A 12,398-nucleotide genomic window follows, 5' to 3' on the forward strand; every position below is an offset into this window, starting at 1 on the left:
AGTATTTTGATTCCTTATAGAACCTTTTTTTCTGAGAACATGCTGCAAGTCCTGCAGGAAGCCAGGATCCCTACTACTAGGAAGTCCTACTTATCCAAATGGAAGAGGGTTTTCTATTTGTTGTCTGTCTTGTAACCTGGACCCACTTACTGTGGATGTTCCTTTGGTTCTCTCTTATTTGTGTGAGTTGCTCAATGCTGGTTTGGCCTATTCTTCTATTAATGCCCACTTATCAGCTGTCTCTGCTCATCTGCCTTTTTCTCCTCCTTTAGCTTATAGATTTGAGGTTAAACAATTTATTAAATGTGTCCTTAATATTAGACATCCTGGGAAGCTTGATCGTTCTCCTCCCTGAGATCTTAATTTTGTTTTGAAGAAGTTAAATTAGGCTCCTTTAGGGGGCTCTTCTGCTCCTTCATCCTCTCAGATTTCCATTTGAGCTTTGGCATTCTCCCATGTGTGAAGAATACTGCAACTGTGAATGTAAGGACATAGTACAGTTGTGAAAAATCTTAGCATAACAGTAGATGACCTTGCCTTCGCTGCTGCAGTACCCATTCCCTCTCTCCATCTCCCTAGTCCTTTGCTTTCATGGATGTACAGGTACCTCTTGGGTTTCTTGGCCTGACATTCATACTGGGGCAATCAGTTCTGACTATGGCACACCTGAATCTCTCCTTTATGCCCTACTCTATGCAAGGAGCATTTGGGTGATATTCTGTGTACCTTAAAGCAACAGGAGTCTTTGGTAGACTGGTCGAACATTGGGCTTCCACAGCAGGGAATCCCATCTCTGAAGAATACTGCAGCAGTGACGGCAAGGATGTCTACTGTTATGGTAAGATTTTACATAACTGTACTTTTTGATATCATCACTTTCTGACAACTCACAAAATGATTTACAGCACAGGGAGGTAGGCCAACCAGTGTGGCTCAATCTACCCCCCTCCAATGGTTGCTGCACCAACAAACATTACATCTGGGACCCAACCTGGCATTACTGCTTCTGCAGGCCCTGCACCACCTGGGCCCTGCACTTCAGGAAGCATTATCTCGGCAGCTGGTAGAGTTGCACCCTCCAGGAGTGTTAATGGAGGTGGAGATTTTGTCACCTGCCAGGAGATGCCAGGCATGATGTATGTGGTCATGGAAAACACCACCGGTGCATGCCTCAGCCAGATGGAGAAGATGCTTGCTGGAATGCTGGACAAAAGAAAACATCAAGCAGTCCAACAGCAAACTGAGGAGAGATACAATGATGACATTTCTGAAAGGGAGGACCAGATTCTCACTGTTTCCATTTTTGAAGGGTACGGGCATCCATTGTGCCCTCCCTGTCCCAAATCATGGTGTCACCCAACCTGTTGTATCCTGTCCATGTCACTTGTCTTGTTTGTCCAGTTTTGTCTGCATCCACTTCCTGACCTACCTTACTTACCTGACACAGAAATACCCACATCCCTTACCCAACATTCCTCTCTTACTGAAATAAAAAATCAAAAATGGGGACCTGCCCCCCCAAAAAAGAAATATCATCCCATACTTGGCTCTACACTTCACATATGACTTCTCAACACACTTGACTCAGTCCATTTGGCTATACAACATGATTGCATTGTCATTCATCTTTGTTGAGGTTGTTGTTGTTGTTTTTCTTTCAGCTTTTTCCCAGTAAGGGGTCGCCACAGCGGAACTCCGGTCCGCTAATGATTGGCAGTAGATTTTTACGAAACACCGAGGTGCCAGCTTGACGCCCAACCTTCAATGAAGGCATGCCCATTTACACACGCATGTCTTTCGAACACTACCCAACCGTGGGGAGGACTGACAGTCTAAATTCAGCCAATATTCTATACATATTCATTTTACACTGTTGAAGAAGTGGATAGCTATGGTTCTTTCCTAATTCTCTCCTGCACATTCCTGTATTGTTTTCCCATTTGTTCTTCCCCCTGCTTCACCTCATTTCACTACTTTCTATATGCCCCACTTTCATACCTTTATTCTGGTCAAAAATAGAATCACACACCACGTGCATAAATAATAAATCCTCAGTGAAGCCCCTCACTTTTTGTCCCCGTGTGTTTGTGCAGCATTTTGACATCACCCACAATTGCCAAATGATGGTGAATGACTCTTCATGTCTAATAGCATGGTGCAGTTACCTCCATACAATGCTGCTTAAACCCACTGTGCTAAGGAAACACATGTTTAAAATAGAATAAAGGCATTCATATTAAAAATTTCATTTAAATAACTATTTTATTTAGTCTGATGACTGTATAAATATGTAACTGCAAATTTGTACTGCTGACATAACTCACTGAGTACTGTTTGTTTTCATACAGTACTTCGCTGTAGTCATTCCCTCTCACATTTGAAATAACTATCACATGTAATTATTTAATTACATCATTAATACATAATTAAAAATATTGGATAGAGCTGGATTCGAACCCTATATCATCTGGGCTAAAAATAAGAACTCAATGCTCTTAAACATGTTTCCACAGAGTCAACTCAGCAAGAGATGTGTTTCTTACACTCAGTACTATCCAAAGTGCTGACTGCCACACCACTCCACTTAGTGTGTTTGCATGGAGGAAAGCAAACATACAGAACTGTTGTAATTTTATGAATAAAGCAAAGGCCTGTGTTTGCTCACCGCTTAACTACGCACAAATGGGGAAAGCAGTATAATTTTTTTTAAGGTTATACAATTTATGACACATTTCCAATATGAACTAGTCATGGACACCATAGTATCTGTTAACTTTGTTTACCATAGCTAGTATGGATAAACTTCTTAAGTTCAAGTAGGACTCCTTATATGTGTATATCACATGTGCAAACACTTTGCCATCAATCACACAAACCAGCTGCTTGGTGGTGTGCTATGGAAAGTGCTTATGTTTACTGCGTAGGTAGTCTTCCCATTAAAGCCTGTGTAAAATCACAACCAAAGGGAAACAACATTTTAATGACTGAGCACATATTTACACTGTAGTAACATGTTACCTGCACCCATGCACTTGAAAGATGGTATCTCAGTACCTGCTCCCAAATATCAACTACACTACAGAAATACATACCGAAATGCTTTGTTACATACTATGTACATCTTTATACTGATAATACACATTCAGATTGTCTAATACTTATACTAATGTGGAAAGCAGTTATTCACAAATATGATCATAAAAATGTGTATGTGACAATGTAAGTGTGTAATGTACACATACTGGGAAACAGCTGCATGTGTCTCAGTTCTGCTACTGGCATCCCTGACAGCTGTTCGCATCTAGTTTGACAAGCTGTCTTTTAATGTATACCTGCACATTGGAAGTACAACAGGAAATATTATATCCACACTTTGCACACCACTCTCATAGCAGGATATGTCAACCAGATCATATAATGATGATGACATCATCTTTAAAGACAACTCTGACAAGGTAAGTAAATACTTCAGTGGAGTTACAATCATCAAATATTGTATTTTGCAGATGGGAACAAAATAATTACATGTGTGATAGATTAGCACAGCAGAAACATTACATGTGTGTCTCTATGTATGTGTAAGTGTGTGTGCATAGTCACAGGAATATCAGTTTGTACCCTACTAGCATCGATCTGGTCCCATGCAGAACTTTAAAATATTGACAGTCATACATGGCTACCCATCCATTTCATACAGGCCTCCCAAAATCTTCTCCTAAACATCCAATGATGATGGCATCCACTATAAACTGTCCGGCAGCATTGTAAAACTCAGACATGTGCCATGGTGCTAACATTAAATACTGATCTCTCTAGCTGGTGTACTTAGGCAGTGGTTTTAATCTCACTGCAGTCAAATTGTGTGTGTGTGGTGGGCTAATCTCACTGCAGTCAAATTGTGTGTGTGTGTGTGTGTGTGTGTGTGTGTGTGTGTGTGTGTGTGTGTGTGTGTGTGTGTGTGTGTTTGTACTCAGAAAAAAATAATTGTGTTTCCTACAGTCATTATTACAGTCGCATGGATTACAAATATTTTGACAGTTGCGCATGCCTTCATATCCATTTAATTCAGGCCTCCCAACACCTTCTCTCCAACATCCAATGATGATGTCATCCACTATAAAATGTCCAGTGGCATTGTAAAAGTCAGACTTGTGCCATGGTGCTTACATTAAATACTGAGCTCTCTAGTTGGTATACTTAGGTAGGTGGTCTAATCTCACTGCAGTCAAATTGTGTGTGTGTGTGTGTGTGTGTGTGTGTGTGTGTGTGTGTGTGTGTGTGTGTGTGTGTGTGTGTGTGTGTGTGTGTGTGTGTATACTCAGAAGAAAATAATTGTGTTTCCTATAGTCAGCATTACAGTCCCATGGATTACAAATATTTTGACAGTTGCACATGCCTACATATCCATTTCATTCAGGCCTCCCAACATCTTCTCTTGAACATCCAGTGATGATGTCATCCACTATACAATGTCCAGTGGCATTGCAAGTCAGACTGAATTCTCTAGTTGTTTTACTTAGTTAGGGATTTTAGTCTCACAGCAGTCAGTTGGCATATGTGTCTGTGTGTGTGTGTGTGTGTGTGTGTGTGTGTGTGTGTGTGTGTGTGTGTGTGTGTGTGTGTGTGTGTAATTGTCTGTGTTCATCGGTTTACATTTGAGAGACCATTTTGCACCAGAAGTGATATGCTGCTATTAACATCTACTTCTCAAGGGACACTGCTGATGTCATCAGGTATAAAGTGTTGTCTGACACTATAAAAGACAGACTTGTGCTGTGGCACTTGTGTTAAGTACTATGCTTTGTAAATAGGTAGCAAGGATATTCTCACTGTGGTCAATTGCTGTGTGTGTTGTCTGTGTTCACTTAGTTGACATTGAAGAGACCATTTTAGAACAGCATGTGAGACACTCCTTCTGTCATCCTCTTCTCAACAGACACTGTTATCAGCTATAAAGACAGTATAAAAGTCATACTTGTGATGTGGCACTTGCATTAAGTACTGTGCTGTGTACATAGGTAGGGTTTCTGCTCACTCTGGTCAATTGTTGTGGGTGTGTGCATCAGTGTGGTCATCAATGATGTCATCAGCTATTAAGTGTTGTTGGACACTATTAAAGCCAGACTTGTGATGTAGTGCTTATGTTCAGTACTGAGATCTCTAAATAGTTAGGTAGGGGTTCTGTTCTCACTGTGGTCAGCTGATGTTTTTCTGTGTGTTTGTGAGTTTTTGTTCACTTGGTTGACATTCAAGATACCATTTTAGACCAGCATATGAGACACTCCTACTTCAACTTCTTCTCAACAGACACTTTTGATGTCATCAGTTATAAAGTGTTGCCTGACACTATAAAATTCAGACTTGTAATATGGCAGTTGCATTAATCACTGTGCTCTGTACATAGTTAGGTAGGGGTTCTGCTCACTTTGTCAACTGGTTTGTGTGTGCATTCAACAATCAATGTGGTGACAATTTTAGAATGACATGTGAGTGCACAGCTATCTCAGACACTCCACAGAACATCTTCTTGTAACATACACTGATGATGTCATCCTATATAACATGCACTCTGACAATGTTCAAGACAAATGTGCTGTGGCAGTAATATTAAGTACTGTGTTATCAAGCTTTTTACCTAGATATATAGAGGTTCTAATCCGACAGTAGGAAACATGAGTATGTATATATCCAAACATTACTTCTGAGACAATTTTACACAGAGATGTGACTCCAAATCCATGCCAGATATTCCTCCCAACATGCTCTTCTCAGCATACAATGCTGCTATCATACTTCATAAAATACAACATGACAGTGTTAAAGTCAGTCATATGTGGTGCTGCTAGTGTTACATTGCATGGCATTCATCTTCTATACCTAGACAGGTGTAATATTCAAATTGGACCTGGTCTACTGCTATGTGTGTGGTTGGTTGTACATTATGGCCATTGTATGATCTTTTGAGTTGCTCTTCATTTCACTATCACTTAGGAAAACCTTTAACATAGCCCTATGCATCCACCAACCTCTTCTTAACTCTGGCTACATGACACCCTTCGTGCAGAGGAGTGGATGATGTCCTCATGTCAAATATGCATAAACAGATCATGAATCAGAGTCCATCCATCAGCATCTGCAAGCCATCTACAGACCACTGGCTGGTGATTGCTAAGTCTGTTATGGTCTGATGCACATGTTCCCTATGGACAGTAACAGCATATAATGCAGTCCAACAAATATACACATACACACAATAGTCTTGATATCGTTCATAATATAGATACAGGGAGATTATTTTGAATGGTAAAATAATGGCTAGTATTTTATGTGATATTGGCCATTAGCTTAATAATGTCCTATGACCCTATGAACATTTGACATGTCAATGTTGCTGTCATTGACTTGTGCTAAGTTGAGGTGTGGATGTACACCACACCTACAAGAGGATATTACAATCTGTGATGTGAGCTAATATAATAACTACTGCCACCATTTCATTACATGCTCCTTCTATAAAAGCTGTATTAACATACCTCCTGAGAGCTGTTGACATGGTATGATAAATGTTTATGTATATTGCTGGCTTATTAAGACATGTGATTTTGTAGTGGGTCAGATCAACATTCTACACAGTTCTCATTCCACCATCACAGAGGCACTTGCTGTATGGCACAGATGTGCATTTGTCTACCTACCATCATTAAATGCTCTGTGACAGACATCAATATAAATTCATATTGATTACTATGAAGTGACATCCCAACCCCATGTGCAAAAATGTGAAAAAGGGGTTGCAGATGGATGGATGGACTTGGGCATATAAGTTTTGTTTCATCCACATATTATAATGGTGTGCTATATACCAAAATATCACATGTTTTGATTCAGTTGCAACCCTGCGTAATTCACTGAATGTGCAGTTGTGTTGCTATTCGCAAGGAAAATTGATATGGTCAGTAGCACCATTGTATGACTATTAGCATGAGCCATAAACAACTGATTTGTAATGTGTTCTTATATATCAACAGGCTGTTCAAATGCAGGTTTCGCATAAAACACATACTGTATAGATATGTTGTGCAGTTAATGTAATTATATGATGTTGGTACAGTTGTATGACTGTGTGAACAGTCCCAGTGTGTGGAATGTAATGATTAACCAAGGTTGTAATTGTAGGTATTGTCAAAAATCATTTATTTAAATAAGTATGAAATATTAAGGGGAATATGCAACTAAGTGCAGAGCTGTTAGTGGATGCCACCAGCCATACCCAACCAGAGAAAATAGACAATCTGCTAACTGACAGTTTGTTGTATACTACAGCCCCCTTTTACTACTGGCCATCAGCCAAAGTAAACATGCAAACATCACTCAATTTATCTTCTCAGAAAAGCAACTCATATGTGTGATATCTAAGGCTAAAAACACATAATCAGTGGGCCATGTCTTAAAACCTGACCTAGCAGACATATTTGGATCCTACTTAAACACAGCTTCCAGACAGCTTATGTTCTTGCAGAAGGGTGTACAGCAACAGGCATCCATCTGACTGGAGGGTCCATCACCTGATGCATGGAGTCATAGATCCATAGGCCTAACTCTCCTCATCTGTGAGGCAGACCAATGAGTTATCATGGACCTTATGAAAAGGATGCATGTAATCTCCTAACTGTATACAACACCCATGTTTGATTTGTTAAAGCTGCATCATGTCTGGTACATCTGTTTGATGTCTTCAGAAAGGTCATCAAGGGCATACATGAGGAAAACACTGTCATCCTGCATAACTTGACCTGGCCAAGGCATATGACACAAATTGCACTCAGTTATTACAGACACACTGTCTCAATTGGATATAAACACCTTCATCAACAAGTGGGTAGACAAATGTATCACATACATGACACATAATGTCAAAGTGTGTGAAGTCACCTCCATCTAGATTCCAGTGCTCAGGTCTTTACCTCAGGGTTCTGTACTAGGCCCTTTCCAGTTCATTATTTATGTCTCAGAAGCCAGTACTACACATCCTTTGCCTAATCAGCATTGTGGAAGACTGCAAACTGTGAGCAATCATTGAATCCAAGATTTGCTTTGGTATAATTCTGACAGTATTGCCTCATTCACTCCAGAGCAGCTCAAAAAATGCTGCCTGCTTACTTCCACCATAGGAGCAACAGTGCAGCCTGAGCTCATTTTCAGACAATCCATTTGGAATACCATACAGAAAATAAAGCTTCATAACTTGTTAACCATAAGAGCTAGACTAAAAATGTAAATGCAAAAGTTGTTCAGCAGATACTGACCTTTCTACCAGTGTAAATTTTAATAGTGCATATCTACACCATTATTAAATATTTGCCAAGGAATGCTGATATTGTGCATATTCTTCACCTATATGGTAAAACAAATCACAATATCTTGGAGAATGTACCACATAGACCCATACCATTTGTAATTAATTGGTTTGTATGAATGTCAGCTTTAAAATGGTACCTTAACCATTACTGTGTGATGCTTCTTTATGGAGATATTCACAGAAATATGATTAATATTATATTTATCATAATTGCGAAATAAACAAAGCATAATATCTCATCAACTGTAACAGACAGAGACTACATATCAGGGTACAAATTGTGTGCCTCAATGTCAGATTCAAAATGATGCATCATCTGTGTCATCACCATGCTCCTTTGTAAAGATATGGATATAATAATGAGAAATATTGCAAATGTATAATTTTCATAATCCTACAAGTCTACACAAACTGTGATATCTGTACATGTGTGCAGCATACAGACACAGTTCTTCCACCATGTTGTAAGGAGTAATATTGTCTTCAAAATGAAGTATTACTTGTGAGATTGACATGCTCCCTTGCAAAGTTATTTACCAAAATGTGAAAAAAACAATTTCCATAACCAAAATCCTAAACAAACTTTTAATATCTGTACATGTGTACAGCATACAAACACAGTTATTTTACTGTGTTATAACTACTACAACTGTCTTCAAAATTAGGCATTACCTAGCACACTGACATCCTCCCTTGCAAAGTTATTTACCAAAATATGAAAAAAAAATCATAGTTTTCATAACCTTAATTTTCATAACCTTAGTGCTAAAGGAAACTATGATATCTGTACATGTGTACAGCATACAGACACAGTTCTTTTACCATGTTTAATTATTAATACTGTCTTCAAAATGAGGTATTACTTAGCACACTGGCATGCTCTCTTGTAAAGTTATTTTCCAAAATATGAAAAAAAATGCATAATTTTCATAACTTTAGTCCTAAACAAACTGTGATATCTGTACATGTGTACAGCATACAGACACAGTTCTTTTACCATGTTGTATGTACTGATACTGTCTTCAAAATGAAGTATTATTCAGCATGTTGTCTCCTTTCCTTAGCTTAGTCATTCGCTAAAATATAAAAAAAAAATCATAATTTTCATAACCAGGGTCCCAAGCAAACTGTGATATCTGCACAAGTGTATGGCATACAGATACAGTCATTTTATATCTTGTAAGCAGTAATACTGTCCTCAAAATTAGCTACTACTTAGCATGCTGACATGTTCCCTGTCAAGGTTATTTACCAAATATGAAATGATATTATAATTCTCATAACCAAAGTCCTAAACAAAATGTGATATCTGCACATTTGTCCAGCATACAGACACAGTTCTTTGTCCATCCTGTAACTACTAATACTGTCTTCAAAATGAGGTATTGCTTATTTTTCAGGCCTGTCAACTTATTTCTGATGTTCCAGATTCTGAGGGTAAAACTTCTGTTCTTTCCTTGCGTAGGACTTCCTCTCAAGTCATTCATCATTATATTATATGTAGTTATGATACGGCAGATGCTTCATCTAGGGCTGCTCTTTTTGGTTCAGTTATGAGGAGGTATTCTTGGCTTAGGCTTCAACCTCTACCTGACGATATTAAAGCAAAGTTGATGGATGCTCCACTGGATATGATACTTTTGTTTGGGGAAGCTGCTGCTGGTTTGTTTAAATCCCTTTAGGATAAGAGTAAGCCATTACATGAACTTAAACAGATGCTTGTTTTTCCTGTGCCTAAATTTCAGAGAAATTACCCTGCTAAGTCTGCTTTTGTTCATAGACAATTATGCCCTTATAGTAAAGACAAGAAGAGTGGCAAATGAGCTCCTCCTGCTAAGGTTGCTCAGTTTTCAGGGACTCTGAAGCCTTCTTTTGCAGACAAACCAGGTGCTGTATGACTATCGATCTCTTCCCAGTCACATTCCTATTTCTCTTTGCCTTTCTTTTTCTCCTCATATCTGGTTTCAGATCATATAGGACGCTTGGGTTCTGTTGATCATCAGGGATACTTCATGGTGTGGAAATTCCATCCTCCTTTTATGGGCATTCTTCAGCCTCCTCAGGAACAGCTTCCCTTTTTCTCAGGGGTTCTTCAAGATCTCTTGAATAAAGGTACTATTCAAGGGGTGCCTGTGTCCCAAAGTGGGAAAAGAAATGAGGGCATTTGGAGACCTATTTTAGACCTTTCTCACCTAAACACTTTTCTAAAAGTGCCTTCCTTTTGGATGCTGTCCCTTCAGACTCTGTTTCCTCTATTGCTCCCTCAGGCCTATATGGCATCTCTGGATTTCAGTGATGCTTATCTCCATATTCTAATCCATCCTCTTTTCAGGAAGTTTTTACATTTTTCTTTTCCTCCTGGCAGTTTTGGTTCTCTGTTTTGCCCTTTCTACTGCACCAACGGTGTTCATCAGATGTCTGCTCCTGTAATTGCTTTTTGCAGGCTTCAGGAGATCCACATTTTTATTTTATCTATTTATTTATTTATATTTGTTGATCCACATTTTTATTTTATCTATTTATTTATTTATATTTGTTGACCAGGAGTGTCTTAGATACTTGCTGATTCAGGCATACTTTTCAGAGATCTTTTTGCAAATTTTTCATTTTTTCATTCTCTTCTTCAAAGCCCAGGGTTCACAATAAATTTCAAAAAGTCTTCTCTGACTCCTTCACAGGGTCACATTTTTATGGGTTGCAGTATTCAGACTGTTCCAATGCTTGCATCTCTGCCTCCCCCAAAGGCCTTAACTCTCATTTATTTCTTTCACAATCTTTTCCTCTTGCTTCCATTACCACCAGGGAGTTTCTTAGAGCTCTGGGTTTAATGGCATCCACCATTCTGATGCTCCCTCTGGCCAAACTTTACATGAGGAAAATTCCAGTGGTTTATGAAGTCAGTGCTTTAACATGCTCATCCTCTAGACTTTGCAGTTCCTCTTCTTCCTTGTCTCAGGAACTTCACTGATGGATTCAGCAATTGTCTCTGAATCCAGTGATCCATTTCATCTCCTCTTCCCTCTCAGGAATTGTTCACAAATGCTTCAGACATGGGATAGGAGTAATATTTGGCTCCCTAAAGGTACAGTGGGTGTGGTCACCTCATCAACAGAAGAATCAATGTCAAAGCTCTTCTGCTGGCACTTCAGGCCTTTCATCCTTGTTTCTATCCTGGGTCTCTCAAGGTGTTCACAAACAATACTACAGTGATGTGATATATCAATAAACAGGAAGGAACAAGATCTTATCTTCTTTGCCGGTTGGTACTTCTGGTATGGGGTCTTCCTGTCAAATATCAAGTGACTCTTCAGGCAGTTTATATCCCTTCAGGTCAAAAAATTTTGGAAGGCACTCTGATCATGTCTTTAACTCAGTCTCACAAATGAATGCTTCACACAGATATGTTTCAGGACATTAACCACCAGTGGGGTACTCCTCAAGTGGATTTACCTCTAAACAGACAACTTCCTCTGTTTTGTGTCAAAGACCCAGGTCCTCTTGTGTGGAAGCTGGATGCCCTCTCACTTTCTTGGAAGGGGTTGTTTTGTTATGCATTCCCTCCCCTTTCATTCTAAATGTCCTGTTCAAGATTCAACAGGATGCTCCCAACATCTTGTTGGTGACTACATTTAACCGCTACAGCACTGGTTCCCTTTTCCTCGGCATCTTACCAGGGGCAATCATCACAAGTTACTGAACAGGGTGGCTCTAATCACACAATAAAAGGGATCTCTCATCCATCCCCACCTGGCTATGCTTCAACTGACATGTGAGTGATAGGATTTTGATTCCTTATAGAACCTTTTTTTTCTGAGAACATGCTGCAAGTCCTGCAGGAGGCCAGGAACCCTACTACTAGAAAATCCTACTTATCCAAATGGAAGACGTTTTCTATTTTTGTCTGTCTTGTAACCTAGATCCACTTACTGTGGATGTTTCTTTGGTTCTCTCTTATTTCTGTGAGTTGCTCAATGCTGGTTTGGCCTATTCTTCTATTAAGGGTCACTTATCAGCTGTCTCTGCTCATCTGCCTTTATCT

The sequence above is a fragment of the Protopterus annectens genome, chromosome 9.part0 (genome assembly GCF_019279795.1).
Source record: "Protopterus annectens isolate FY-2018-M chromosome 9.part0, PAN1.0, whole genome shotgun sequence".
Classification (NCBI taxonomy): Eukaryota; Metazoa; Chordata; order Ceratodontiformes; family Protopteridae; genus Protopterus; species Protopterus annectens.